General features: G+C 35.8%; 1 protein-coding gene across 7 annotated transcripts in view; it reads right to left on the reverse strand.

Moving 5' to 3' along the window:
• Pax (paxillin) overlaps positions 1 to 15,914 on the reverse strand; it is a 327,249-nt gene that overhangs the window by 27,801 nt on the left and 283,534 nt on the right. The gene's annotated exons all lie outside the window — the stretch shown is intronic.

Consider the following 15,914-nt stretch of genomic DNA (forward strand, 5'->3'; position numbering starts at 1 on the left):
CTATTTTCTCAAAGGGAAAAGAAAACCAGTTTCCATAGGAAGATCAGAAATGTGTATTTTCACAGCTCTGTCATTACAAGCAAATCACTTGGAGTGCAGGGGTGACTTTAGAGGGTAGGTCTTGTAGACTCGAGCCTACTCAAAAAATTTTGAAAAATATACACGTTAGAAAGGTAATAAATACTGCAAAGGAACAAAGCCAATATATTTATACATTTAAAAAAAAACGTTAATTAGGCCTACTAGTGACAGACAATTATTTAATCAACTGCATTAACTACTACTGCAAAACAGAAGCCTTGCTTCTCTTATTCTTTCTAAGCTTGGGCCGAATTTAAAGTTGATTAGTTTTTAAGGCCTTGATTCATAATTACAGGATTACTTTTTGTATCACCACTCATATAAGATTTATTATTTAAAGTATTCAATTGTTTATCAACCAAAACTGCCTAACAATTATTCAAGAAAATATTGCGTATATGTATGTGTACATGAGAGAGGGAGCGGGCTTACTCCAAATCAAAATCCTAAAGCCGCTGCTGTTGAAGTGGGGCTGCATCTCACTTAAATGCACTAAGATCTCTCGCTAAACTCCTCGTCTAGTAACATACGATTATTCTCTTATGACGTTAATTGCCATTATCATATTATCTTACTTGTTTTCCCACCGAAACTGTGTTTTTCCGAAAGGGTTCTGGGATTTTACTGAAAAAGTGTAATTTTTGCTGGTCGGAATGTGTTCTTGTTCTTGCAGATCTCATTTCCAACTAAGTTAATGGAGAAGCAAAAATTTTTTGATAGAAAACCGAACGCAGTTTGATAACAAACCGAAACCCTAATTTAAAACGGTTTTGAAAACCAGTTTCTTGAAAATTTTTAGAAACTGGTTTTGGTTCTTCTCCAAAACCGAAAACACGGTTTTAGTGCCCACTACTAGTGTCTTCTGCGCGTAAAGTGTCAGGTTCGATTTCCGGAGGAAACATACTTTTCCGTGTTGATACACTACAGCGAAGAAAATTGGAAAGTTACAGGAATTAAGGAGAAGCTTATGTGCTGAAGTGATTACTTGTGCGCAACGCATTTACAAAAGCAGAACATATACATACAAACAATATTCGGAAAATGTAGAATACTTTTCTAAGTGTTATGTGCGAAAGTTACTAATATGATCAAATAACTAACTTTAGTTTAAGGAATTCTGAAGGCTTACTTTTCTACTGTACGTACTATTCCACCGACAACCGTTTTCTCCCTTGTACACAATTAACCATTTTCCATGTCAGAAAAAATTTCATAATGCAATTAGTTAAGCAGCAAAAGTTTATTCACACCACACCGAGGATGATGTCAGTGGACCATCGAAACTGTATGAAATTTCTCTTACTGTATGGACACTTAAATGAGAGTCTTTTCAAGTATTTGAGAAGAAACTGGTTATAAGACTGTTTGAGTGTATATCCATAGAAGAAAAGAATAATTCAAGGCAAAAGAAAGACCGGGAAAACCTTCAATTAATAGATGTTACTGAAAAAGGCATTTCGTAGGTCACTGCGAAGAGGTTAAATGAAGACTTTAATACATAGAAATTTCTCAATTTGCAGCAAGAGACGTTTCAGGATAAATATTTTTGAAGGTGATGGTGATGTAACACAGTAGTAAACTCATCAATGAATGAAAAGTACTGAATATATATATATATATATAGTAAGATCAAATTCCAGATGTCCCGGATCTCTTATAACCGAGGCCAGTATCTTGTCCAATGAACTAAAAAGTTTCCAGTAAAGAGAGAAAAATAGTTTTTTTTTCTTTCTTCCTGCAGCGCTGAAACGTCAACTTGAACTAATTTGGTCTTATTTATCAGTTACGTCAACAGCTTGTGATTGGCGTAATGTTTCGAAGGAAGCGAACATGAATGATGATATCACCTCCACAGATCTACTCGACCACCAACAGTAGACAGTCCCTCTCACATTTCCTTCCTCAGTTCCCCATTCCTCTCTGCATTGCGAACCACCACTCAAGTGAAGAAGAAGGGGAAAAAAAATATATATATATTTAGATCAAGCGAACGAATGTTTGGCTTGCTCACATCAAGGTCAGCTATTGCAGTTTCCTTTCATACGAATGTATATCTTTCATGAATTTAAACGAGGAGAACAGGCTCAAAAAGTGATATTTATTACCTTAATTTTCTTATAATCTCTCCTGATTTTCAAAATCAAGGTGTAATATTTTTGTCTTTAATGAAAATCACATTACATAACGTTATCCTCATCAATCCATTAGATTGAAGTTAAATTCTATTGGGAAGAATGTAATTTCTAAACTGATTGTGTCCATAGGTGGCGCCAGGATTTTGGTAATGTGGGTGCAGACTAGGATAGGACAACACATCCTAAGTTTGTTGCCAGAACGCTTTGCACTATCCAGCCTTAAGATTTCAAGAATAATCCCTAAGTTTTACTTAAAAAAATAAACAACCTAGAAAAACACGGTATGATAGCAAGTAACTTATGAGATATTCAAGAAGTCACTCAAATATATCCAAACATAGGAAACAATAAATATACAAAATAGAAAGGATTATTATAGGAAATCTGAAAATCGAAGTTAATGTGGGTGCAGCTGCACTCACTGCATCCACTGTAGCGCCGCCTATGATTGTGTCCAACATCAAACTTCCTGGTTGAGATGTGATCCGTAATTTGGATTCCGGATGAAACCACATTCTTAAAATCCATTACCGATATATTTGCCAATTTCTGAATATCGAAATAGTTCTTAATAGGATGAGTTGGTGTTTCTTAACAATTTCACTTCTTTCTAATATTGAATATTAAGTTCGAACTTTGTACAGATACGTACATTCAAAATTCCAGACTTTCTCTTATTCCTTTTCAAGTGCTTCCTTATATTAGATGGGCCCATTTCAATACTTTTCTTTATCTTACATAGAACTGATTTGGTTAAAAGGTACAATTGGTCTACATATACTGTCAACATGAGCAGATTTAAAACTAACTCGAGACTTGGCTCTTTCTAAATATTCTGTACTAACTATAAGATGGTTTTCATTTTGTAATGCACACGCCGCATTTAAAAACATGACTTAAACTGCACAGAATATTGACAACAGAATACATATAAGAGTACATATAGTAAATGCGTTTAGAAACAAACGATATTAATGCTTATTGATAGTAAAATATAATAATCGAATTTTACAATTTCAAAATTTTTACACAATGAAATATATTTAAAATAATTGTGTAATGTATAACGAAAATCATATGTAATGTGTTCATTTCTATCTTACAGTATCATTATTATTCCGTAAATTTAACAAGATGCCTTATACAAAAAAAGATGCCCAAACAAGAACAGAAGGCACTTTTTGAATCCCTTTTTGCTGACCTCATTCTTTTACGGAGAAAACTGTCAGTGCACGGATCACATAACGTATCCTTTTATATTGTACATTCATCTTTCTTTTATTCCATACAACGAGAATAGCGAAATGCGTATTTGCACTTAGAAGCTATCTGTTATCTGACAAATGGTGTGCCACAACCAAGCAGATAACGATTTAAGTGTGCACAGAAAGAAATGTGTGGTAAGACATTCTGCTGACAGCCATAAACATCTGGAATTCCATTTAATGAAGTCGTTTAGATTCTATCTTAAGAAGTGTTGAGAACGAATGGAAACTATTATCGACACACACGTCAAAATACGTAGTTTTAGGCAAGAAAGTTTCAGTTTATAAGTTCTACTGGTTCTGGACTTCTCGCTTATTGATTTTTCCATTCGAAGAACAATGTCATAAACAACTTTTACTATGAAAATTAATTGAATATTTTAATTTAATATATTATGATCATAGTCCATACGTCAAAGAAAAATGGTAAACTACAATGAAAACTCTTCAAACAATTTGGAGAATTAAAAAGTAGAAAAAAATGAGAAGACATTTATAAAGGGTGGCCGAAAAGTAGGTATACAGTCCCATACTGATCAACTCATTGCTTTTTATATCTTTTCTTATTGTTATTTATCAGTTAGATTTAGTGACTTTATTATTTGTTCTTAATGTCTTTTTACTTATATCTTAAGCTCGGAACAACCGAAGTAAATAAACCTATAAGCTAGAATGTATGGTGTTGTCCACCACAGACTTCACTCGGAAAAGAACTTGCGACCCTGCAAGTTACAGTACTACGATTTTTATTCTAAATTTCAACAAATGAGGGCAGCATTTCCCTGACCTTACGGGTTACGGACAAATCAAAGAGGTTTACGAAATTAAAATATTTATCTAAATATTATTACTGTATTTATGTGATTAAGTAAGTGAATACATTGAAATAGCTGATACGCCTATTCTTCTTCTTCTTCTTCTTCTTCTTATTATTATTATTATTATCTTTAGTTTTCTTCTTCTATTTGATCTACAGAACAAACAATTATTTTTCTACTGTTTATGAAAACCAATAGTACTGACATTATAAGGTGTAATCAAAAAATGTGGCGTATGTAGTTGCAAAGTGCCATCTGTCGATGTTGTATCCATTTCAACTAGTAAGTCCGATTCCGGTAGCCTAAACCTTTGGTACAGTCAGTGTCGAGTTTGAACGAGTTGTGACATGTTAGTTGGCTTCCAGAGACAGAAGCAGTGTTGCCAATTTGGGGGAAAAGTCGCTAAATCTAGGGGATTTGACCACCAAGATAGCGACAAAAAATCATTTTTCCGATTGGCGACTTTTTTGGTGATTTTTAAATGATGATTTAGCGACTTACAAATGATTTCAGATGAGAAGCGGCATGGCCTTGAGTTGGCTTTACGCGGCGTCCAATTGGCTTTGAGCGGTGTTGACAATTCGCGACAAGCAGTTCTGCACGCTGACTTCTCGCGCTACTGCGAATCTTGACAATAGCAGAGGCGCTTATTAGAAATATTGTATTAGCACATTAACTGCTCACTTTACGAAGTAGAGAAAAGAATTACGAACACATACGTGAAAACTACATCTTTTTATGACAACTGGTTGTCATGATACACGCTTTGAAAGGTTTCCATATAAAACAATTAGTAAAACGAGCGTTGAGTCCCGTCTAATTTCCAGTGGATTTTTCTTCGATTTGGAAATGGAACTCAACTTTTATTAAAGGATAATCAGGGGTGTAACCAACAGGTTGTTCTAGGGGAACATTACTTTCAGGGGGAGGAAAGCTTTTCACACATTAAAAACAGAACAAATGACCTCTTTCAGAATATGAAAGCATTTTAACTCACCATGTATACTATACACATATTATGTTTTCTCGATGCTACCTTAACAGAAGACGGATCTTGACAGTACTGAAGTTGAAAAGCGGATTGTAAGAGATAAATCAATAAACTATTCATAAGAAAACAAATGCTGTTTCTAGCAGTCTGTTTATCCGACTTTGTGTTTATGTAGGTTAAAATACTAAAAGGAAAAAACTCGAAAAAATATCAACTCAGATATTATTATGCAATAATATAGTAGTGAGAGATCCTGGGGGGACTGAGGGAGCCAGGGCCCCTCATTTTATTTGTAAATGTGCAATATTAGGCATAATTTGAACGCAGTTTGTCTTAAAATCATCATATATGCTTTCTGCATCTGAATGCACCCCCCCCCCCAATTTACAGAGAAATCAGCGTCCTTGTAATTAGGTACAGAAACTGTATTGATGATGTTTTCTTTTTTCTTTTTTTAAAAATCTTATTTTATTATAAACGTTCCTAATTTGCATTAACTATTAAATAAGTTTACTAAACATATACTAGATGAACCTCATTTTAGGGCTGGAAATAGTTTGGAAAGTCAAGGCCCTCTTTTCCCCCGTTTCTACACCCTTGAGAATAGTAAGCGATCGAATTAAATAACACGCCTCTGCAATTTGATTCATATATATATATATATATATATATATATATATATATTCGATTCCCGGCGGGAGCTCATGTGGAAGAACGGAAGGTATGGGACATTCGTAATATTGTTTTGAAATTGTCTTCATGCAAGATTCTTCCTTATTCGACAGAAGAAACGCAGTATGATTTTTTTTTCTTCGTTTCAATACCTTACGTATGTGTGGCCAATTACGTATTCCTTCTTTACTCCTCTAGCAGGGATGCAAAAGCACCAGGCGTCTGAGTGGTGTCATAAATTATTGTAACCCAAAACAAACTCGACCATATCGTGTTGCTTACGAATCAGACGGATTGTTGTTGTGAGACCTACATCAAGTATAAGAGTATGTTATTATAGGAACAGACATGGAAGCAAAGGAGCTGATTGTGTGTGTAGGAACGCAACTTCTCTTCTTCTAGCATAAACAGAATTCATCAGTGTCTAGGTTGCTTTCTTTCGTGGTAGTTCATTTGTTCTCCAAAATTATAGTTGACAATGTCTTTAAGGAAACCGAATACAAGTGCGGAATTTTCTTAAAAAAAAAAAAAGTGCTACGAAGTGAAGCTCGAAGAATTATTTTTTGTGTTTACAATTTTTGGAACTCATAATAAAAAATTTACAAGAGTCAGATTCAGACAATGGCGAAATATTAATTGACATAGACGATAGTGAAAGTAGTGTTGAAGACGAACGTTTAGCAGTTCCACTGGAATAAGTTAATAGGTAGGTTATTCAGTTGCTATATATACTTCTAGGATACACAGCCAAAATCTTTGAGTTTGCTGGAATAGTATATTTACATTGTGAATAATGTTGCCAATGTATGTGTAATAATCTCAACTAGAGGAAGAGCGAGAAGGGAAAGGGGAGTCCGAAATCCGGCAACACCGCGCGGAATATCGCACAGCATTGGCTACTGCCCGTGATGCTTTACATCTGAAAAACACAATAGTTACAAATCTAGCGACTTTTGCGCAACAAACAATCTGTTCATCTGTAGTCAAGCACTGTTAGTTCACATCAAATTGTATATTTTTTCCTTCCTTTTTGTTTGTTTAAATCACCACAAGCGGTGTCGAGTTTCAGAGTGCAGTCTAGCACGCCTCCGCATTGTTTTCTGTTACCCTTGCCCTCTAACGGAGAACAATTCCAACCTTCATGTCCTTTAGTTTGCAGAGCTTTCGTTAAGAGACACAAGTAATGCAGCATTACCGATAGCAACGAGATTAGTTGAAGAGTGAATATAAGCGAAGTGGGTGTGTTTGTTGTATTCATACTTTACCTGTGCGACCTTTTAACTATTGTGCACATTTCCGAAAGCGTGTAACGTAAGTATTGTATTTTTAACTATTTCGGAACTCTCATGGCTCCAAAATATGAACAGAAATACCGGAAACAATGGGAAACAATCCCTGAATTTAAGGATTAGTTGCGTCCTGTTGACAAAGACGTGACTAGAGCATATTGTTTATTTTGCAAGTGTGAGGTGTACGCAAAGTTAACAGACTTAAGAAAGCATGCCGCTACACAAAAGCATAAAAAATGTGCAGATCCTTTTTGCAGCAGTCGGCAACTGAAATTGGATTTTAAAGTTGAAGAACCAAGGCGCCATTCAAGTGCAGCAGAAGCCAGTATAGCTATGTTTGTTGCGGAACATTGCTCATTGTTGTCTTCCGACCATTTATCTTAGTTGTGTCAGAAACATTTTCCTGATAGCAAAGCTGCTTCAGAACTACGAATGCATCGTACAAAGTGTACAGAAATTATAAATAATGTTCTTTCTCTTCATTTCTGTGATGTCTTGCGTAAAGATATTGGTGATAAGTGTTACAGTTTGATTATTGATGAGTGTACAGACATATCCGTAACAAAGATGCTCGGTGTTTGTGTACGATATTTTAGTATGACGTCACAAAAAATAATTTCTACCCATTTAGGACTACTTGAAATTGAATCCGGTACTGCTGTTGCTATTGTGTCCGCAATAACGAGTTTGTTAAAGAGTATAAATCTGAAACCTGACAGGGTTAGGGGTTGACAACGCATCAGTAAATACAGGTGTAAATAAAGGGGTTTATGAACTACTAAGAAAAGAACTTAACATCCCACATTTAATCATGGTACGATGCACGTGTCATTCGTTGCAGCTTGCAGTTTTCCATGCAAGTGAAGAAACTGTTCCAAGAAACATTTAATTCCTAATCCGCGAAACGTATAATTGGTTTCAACATTCATCCAAACGTCAGTTGCAATATAAGAACTTATATAATACAATCAACGATGGAGAGGAGCCATTGAAAATTACGAGGGTATGTGATACTCGATGGCTTTCAATCGAACCCGCAGTGACCACAATTCTCGCTCAATGGGATGAATTAAAGCTCAATTTTGAAATTGCAAGATCAAAAGAGAATTGTTACACGGCAGAAGTGCTCTATAACATGTATTCTGATGTTACAAATAGGTTATATATTCAATTTTTGAAATCAATTGTTAGTGAAGTTCAAAAATTGACAAAGGCTTTGGAAAGCGAAAATTGTGATACAACAAAACTGTTAAACGATCTGATCAATCTCGCAGTTTCAGTGTGTAGGAGAGTGATGATTCCAACAGCTAAAATATATCCTTTAACAGACGATATTGATTCGCATCTTGACCCAAAACCTTATTTAGGATATGAATTTGAAAATATGTTGAGTAAATCAAATCTGAATATCGACTGTGAGAATAACTTGCAACGCCGTTGTATTTCCTTCGTTGTAAAATTATCTAAAGAACCAAAGAACCATTTACCTTCTAATCTAGACATACTACAAAAAATGTCAATGCTTTCTGTAAGTGAATGCCTTAAAGCTGTCAGGCATTCGATTGTGGAACTTGCTGAACTTTTGTCATATGAGGCAGCGGTAATTGATGCTCTAGTTAATCAGTGGCGAAATATTAACTTCGTCAAGTGGCGTAACACTACAAATACAATCGAATTTTGGGTTGAAGTTGGAAATTATCGTGATTCAACAGGTGAAAATCCATTTTACGAATTGTGGTGCCTTGCAATAAAAGTTCTCAGTCTTCCATATTCAAACGCTGAAGTAGAGAGGCTGTTTAGCCAAGTGCACATTGTAAAATCCAAGCTGCGTAACAGAATGCATATTCGTACATTAAATGCCATCCTTACTGTTAGGAGTGGTCTAAGACGTCTAGGTACCAATTCCTTCTCATACGAACTGCCTAAATCTGTTTTGAGTGTTATTGGTACAACTAGTTGTTACACTAAAAGTGCAACTATCCAAGGGGAAGCAGGCTGCAGTGCTAGTGCTGACACAGAAACTGAGATGTTTGAATTTTTAGATGACGATTGACTGGTAAGTAAAAACTACTTATTGCTATATATTTTGAACTTATTTTTATCTCATTAAAATGAAATTGATCGCTAAGTGAAAATCTATATTGTACTAAAAAGGAAAATATAGTTATTGTATCTAAGTGCAATATTAATGTGATTCTTTCGATTACGATTTTACTTATGTTTCTGTAGTGTATGTAGGGCTATGACTTAAAACTGGGAACCTTGTTGAAAACATAAATCATATAAATTACATCTGAAACTTTAAATTAATGTATACAGACAACGGATTTCACTAATACTTTTTTAAAGCGACTTTTCATCCAAAATTGGAGTCATTTTATATCTCATTTAGCGACTTTTTGTGTCCAACTTTTGGCAACACTGGACAGAAGAATGATGCGTGTTAAGAGTGTTCGTCGCGCACTAACATTAAGTTTTGTTCTAAGCTAAAAACAAAAAACAGAAGCTCACGAAATGTCAAAATCAGTGTACGGTGATGAAGCGGTGGCACTGAAGACTGTTTACAAGTGGCATGAGCGATTCAAAAGCGGCAAGGAGTCAGCTGAAAACAAGCAACGATCGTGACGTCCTTCGACGTCAAAAACGGATGAAAATGTGCAAAAACTGGCACAAATGATTTGTTCACACAGGCGAATAACTATTCGAGAGCTTTCCGAGGATCCATGAAAAGCATTTACTATTCCTTTAGGCACCGAGACAGACCGGAGCTACTTCTACGTTGCATCCGAACCAGTACTTGGGTTTTTACCAACAGAAAAACCCCCACAAGGGATCGAATCCATGGCCACACGAATAGAAAGTGAGTGAGTTAGCTAGGAGCATGTTTAGGCTAAAGGTTAATGACAAATGCAAATAAATTATTATGAAATAGCTGATGAATGGAGAGAGAAAGAAGAAACGGAAGAATTAAATAAAAATTTATTACGGTGTTTTCCAATATAAACGCGAGTGTTCTGTAATTGAATCAGACATCGTGTGCCATAGGTGAGTGCTCTGCCACTGAGCTGCTGTGCTTTTTTTCTCCTCACGGGGATAGAAATTGCACCTTATATTCAAACAGAAGCTCAAAATTTGAGCGAGAGCTCCCTTGTGACTAAGCGGTAAGCGTATGCGCCTTTGGCGTGGGGTACTCGGGTTCGATTTGCGGTGGTTCGGATCCCACGTTAAGCTGTAGGTCCACGTCTCATATAGCCTCGCTGCTGAAAGGAACGCTAAACCCAAAATCAAATAATATCAAAAATCAAATTTGGGCGTCAGAAGTTGAGAGTTGTGGTAAATAAACTTAATGTGTTAAAAAAAAATAACTCTGTACAATAATTTTTAACGTATACTTTTGTCTTCAACTCTGCATTAACCCTGATAAGTATTCAGAAGCAATGAGTTCACTTATTATTTCTACTAATTAGTATTCAGTGAATGCCTAGAAAGAAAACTAATGAATATTTCGTTTCGCTTTCCTACCACCTAAAATGGTTTCCCAGCTCTCTTACTGCTCTAGCAATCTTATTTGACAGTGAATAAAGTTCGTCACCTAGTTCATACTTTCATCGCTGTCTCTAAAATGGTTCATTCAACACAGACCAAAAATGAAACGAAATCTTTATTTTACCGTCCTGTGATTGTGGACCATAAGTTAACAGACAGATAATGAATGAAAGAATTGGTGGTATGATAAAGTACAGCAGGTAGAAAGGAGAGAACCTCGGAAAAGCATAAGGGAATGTGTTTATTATAAACTCACACGATTTGAATCAGAAATCCTTTAGACTACCGATGAACACTTTACTACAAAGACACTACGTCCCTCATAATAAAAACTGAGGTGTTTATGTGGGTTATAGAACGAAGAATTACGAGAAAAAAATCGTTAAACGTTTTACTACATGAAGCAGAAACTTCGATATCTCACAAAAGCTACAGAAAAGGACTATGTCTTTCAAAATACACAATACGGTAAAGAATGGAAAAATAGTTGAATGGAGCCAAAAACTAATGAGTAAGGTTGAAGAAAGAAAGCACGGGAAGAAAACAACAATACTGGACACATAAGTAAAGATGAAATGAAACTTATTAGGATACTGTTATTAAAAAAAAAAAAAAAAAAAAAAAAAAGAGGGAAGAAGTAGAAAGAAAAGACCAAAAGTTTTTGTATTTAATTTTACGTCTTAACTTGAAATTTCAACACTTACGATCAGAATTATGTAAGTGAATACATGCAGGAAGTAACAAGTGATACCACAAGTTAACTAGTATTTTCAGATAATCACATGCTCTTCAAATGTTCCAAAGAAATCCTCTTCGCAGATGACTATGTACAGCATAAAGGACAACTACAAGAAAAGTTACTTACGAAGCGAGACTCAAAATATTTAACTATATATTTTTTATTTTATTTATTTTTTATACGATAAGTGCCTGAACGTCATTTGTCAGCAGAAAACTTACAATGCGACGGAACCATTGGTGCACCTGGAAAAAGTTAGGACATTGAAACTAAACGGAAAGTTTCATAGAAAAGTTTCTTATTTTTATCTTTCAGTACGGCAACAATAACTTTTTTTTTTTTTTTTTTTTTTTGCTATTTGATAGACAGTTGCGATTCTATAGGTAATGGTTCTTTATCATCAAAATATTAAGTAAATTATCATTAGCTCTGCAAAGAGAAACAAGAGAGAGAAAAATGCATATAGATGAAACATGGGATTTTAAATTACACAATTAGTGTGTCAAAAGCTGAAAAAGATTGAAAAACGCTGCACTAGACAAAGGAGGAAGGTTAAATTCACGAGAGCAGAGCATGGAAACTTCTTGGTTTGCTGCAAATGCTTATAATAAGATGATTATGAAATTCACACTAATTCAATAAATGACGAACTAAGTTGCATCACTTATTCTCCAAAACTGATAATATTTTCAGTGACTAAGTCTCAAGCAAAAGTCTAAAATAGATAAATTTATTGAAGTCGAGAAACCGTATCGTACATATATAACAATGGACTGTCAATTTAAAAAAAAAAAAAAAAAATCTCGGCGCCTGATTACCTCATAGAGTATTATGTTATTAAAGACAACTTCCTTCCATGGCAGCCATTATTATTAGTTTTGTCATCTTGCCATGGCTAACAGCACAAGTTTTTCACGCTTGCATAATCTTTGCCAATATCAACACACGATTTCTATTTTAAGGGTCCATTAACGGGCTTCCTAATATATAATTAGTTTTCTGCTCACATACATTCATAAGTAAGATTTTCAACACCTACCAAGCATACAACCGCCTTTAAGCCTACCGTACGTTATTTAGAATTCATGAGCAGTTCTCGATGAAGTATCGAACATCTATCTTCGTTTACCAACGTTATAGTCCTTGTAAGCGCTCAAATGGTCTACCTTATTAATTCTGTTTACAATTACGTGCCTCTGCAATATCTACATAATTGATATTTCAATACAGGCTTTCCTGTTGGTTATCCAGTATAACAGAAACATCGTTCTCCAACTCATAAGGATGTACGTGACATTTACTTTCCGTACATATATCGGGTAGTAGAATATTGTCACATACCAAATATACCACCGCATAAAAGAACACAAAAGGAAAAAAAAATCCTACGAACATGTCTGAAAAGTATAGTTTCAACTACGGGACGACGAAAGGGAGGAGAAATTCTGAAAACAATCTACTTGAAAACTAGACGGCCTAGCAAACGGGATTTAACGAATTAAACAGAAACAAATATCAGATCTATCCATGTTTCAGATACCGCAGTACCTGCGCCACAAATATTATTAAGGTCCTCTGGGTATCGAGAAGTGGCGGGTAGGCCGGGTAGGCACTCCCAAAAATTTTGAAAAATATATATAAATGCTAAAAAATACAATAAAGAGTAAATATATTTTCCATTATTTGTATTAATGGTAAATAATTATTTAATAGCATCAACCACTACTATAAAAGTAATTTCCTACTGTCATTAATCAATCAAATGTGTATATGTATTCATAAGTGAGGGAGCGGACCTACCCCAAATTATAATCCTAAAGCCGCCCCTGGTATCGAGAAGAATATTAGAGTGAAAATCAAATCGAAGGGACTTCTATTTTGACAATGGTGTTTGAAATAATGAAACACTTCGGTTTAGGCTTCACGATTATGTATTGTAGTCTAAAGGAGAAGGTTGATTACTGAAAGTGAATATGAAGGAATTAGTGGAATGAGAATGTAGGAAGAAACGAGAAAATATCGAAAAAACCCACGAACACGATGTTGTCCTCACAAACACACATACTCTGTGATCGAATCAAGAAACCTTCGCACCACATGTAACGCTCTACCAATGAGCCACTGTGGCTTCCCCAAGGCGGTGTTTAGAAATCGCCTGCCACATTTCGGTTTTATATAACTACTAATACTGTTTTTTCGAATATTATTATGTAACTACAGACAACCCACAAGGTGAGCGATAAATTGAACAATTCCCGTACTAAAATACAGATCTTGAATGATTGTCTGGGACAAGGACGCCCATGTTGTGGTTTCCAAGGGGGGCAAATATAAGCGAGGTTTCAAATATAGTTTCAAATTGTGCTATAACTAATGTAAAAATTCTATTGGGCTTTCGATATTCCCAAGTACGATTTCCTCTTAGGGGGGGCGATCACCCCACCTTGCCCCCCCCCCTGATGGGCGCCCTTGGTCTGGGATATGGTATCCAACGCTCACTGCAGATCTAGGCGTAGGTGGACGAAGGTCGTTGGTGGAGCTCGACTGGTGGTTGGGTGCTATCCCACCATCTCCTACAAATGCTCGATTGTGCTTGCGACCGGAAACTAGCAGCTCAAGATAAAATCCATATGCCGACTTACTGGACTAACCTGGCCATATGAGCATGTGCATTATCGTGGTGGAAGATGGGGTCTCCAAGACAGAAAACATAACTGTCTACGTCACGGAAATCACACTTTTCATACTTATCTTAAAGACTGGAGCTGAGAGGGATGGTACTGTATTGTCTTTACCCACAATGCCAGGCGCGAATTCTGTGTGGCAAGTACGAACATATGATGGGGTTTCCCCCTCATTTGCATATCCACGATATTATTGTGCCTCAGACACAAAATTCTGATCGTATTAATTCGCTTTGCCACTGTACTATCTTTCAGCACTACTGAAGATGTTCTCGGAGTTAAGCAGATGTCAGCAATAATTGTGCGAGGAAAACGTGGGAACCTACACAATTGATTATTTAATGACCAAGTAATTACATGAGGACCGCGACGGCTCTGAGTGTGCTGGTGCTCGGCCTCACGTCAATTAGATCCCCGCGACCTGATCCCAGCAGTGAAGAAAAGTGCGTAAACCCTCTGTCACTCATCGTGTACATCACTGATGGACCACTGACACATCAAGATCCACGTGAGTAGCAGTTGTGGGGATTGATTGTCTAGACTCTCGCAGACCCATTATATGGCTACGTTCTAAAGTTACTTATCCGTGTAACAGGTATTTGCTGCTATCGTCTTGGCATTGCAAACACAAACTGTGATCCATATACATACATACATACATACACACATTATATATATATATATATATATATATATATATATATATATATATATATATATATATATATATATATATATATATATATATATAACGCATTCGCACGGATGACTACAATTGTGTTTTCCGATTAACTTCAAAATATTAAGATCATGGCTTCTACAGATGATACGATCTGCCTGCGATCCACGGTGACCAATGTGAAGGGATCTTGAAACTAATATGTAAGATAAGCACGTCGTCCATACACAATTTCTGTAATACGAATTTTTTCGATTTTGATTTGATTTGATTTTTAGTTTAGTATCCCTTTCAACAGCGAGACTACATGAGACGTGGACCTATAGCTTAATTCTTGATGTAATCTGATTAGCTTACCACTTTCAAATCATTGTTTAATTTTTTCAACAAAAGTTTTTCGTTCGAATCGAAAAAATATATATGGTATAAATTAACTACGCATATTGACAAATTGTAAGAGATCATTCCTCTAATCAAAATAAGAAAATTTTACGTTAGCATGTTGGAAAAGGTGCGTCCTAGTTTAGGAGTCAAGACCGTCAAAAATGTAAAAAAAATATAGCACGGGTAATTTCGAACATGAGGAACTGTGGAACCGGCAGTTCATAACGCTTCCATTTCCTCCCGACACATTCGGTGTTTATTGCTATCAAGGTTTACTTTTTGTCTTCTTTGGACCCACCTTTAAATACAAGCAAGTCTGGAAACTTCATATACTCTGTAGGGAATCCCTTGCGCACCTATTGGACACTGTTGAAATACGCATTTTTGGGTGGCAATGTGTGACTTCTTTATGTCAATAAGGATAGCTACTCTCCGTGTTCGAAATATCGTGTATTGCAATTTATTATTTCCACGCTTTTGGACAGCCCTAGCTCTAAAACTATGCACTTCAACTTGCACTTGAACGTCCCACGTTTATGCACGGAGGCTACTAGAGACGGTGATGGTGATGATAATGAATGAAATATAGGAATGATGAAAGTGGGAGGAAATGGGAGAACCCAGAAAAAAG

This window comes from Thermobia domestica, chromosome 9 (assembly GCF_964235325.1).
Source record: "Thermobia domestica chromosome 9, izTheDome1.hap1.1, whole genome shotgun sequence".
Classification (NCBI taxonomy): Eukaryota; Metazoa; Arthropoda; class Insecta; order Zygentoma; family Lepismatidae; genus Thermobia; species Thermobia domestica.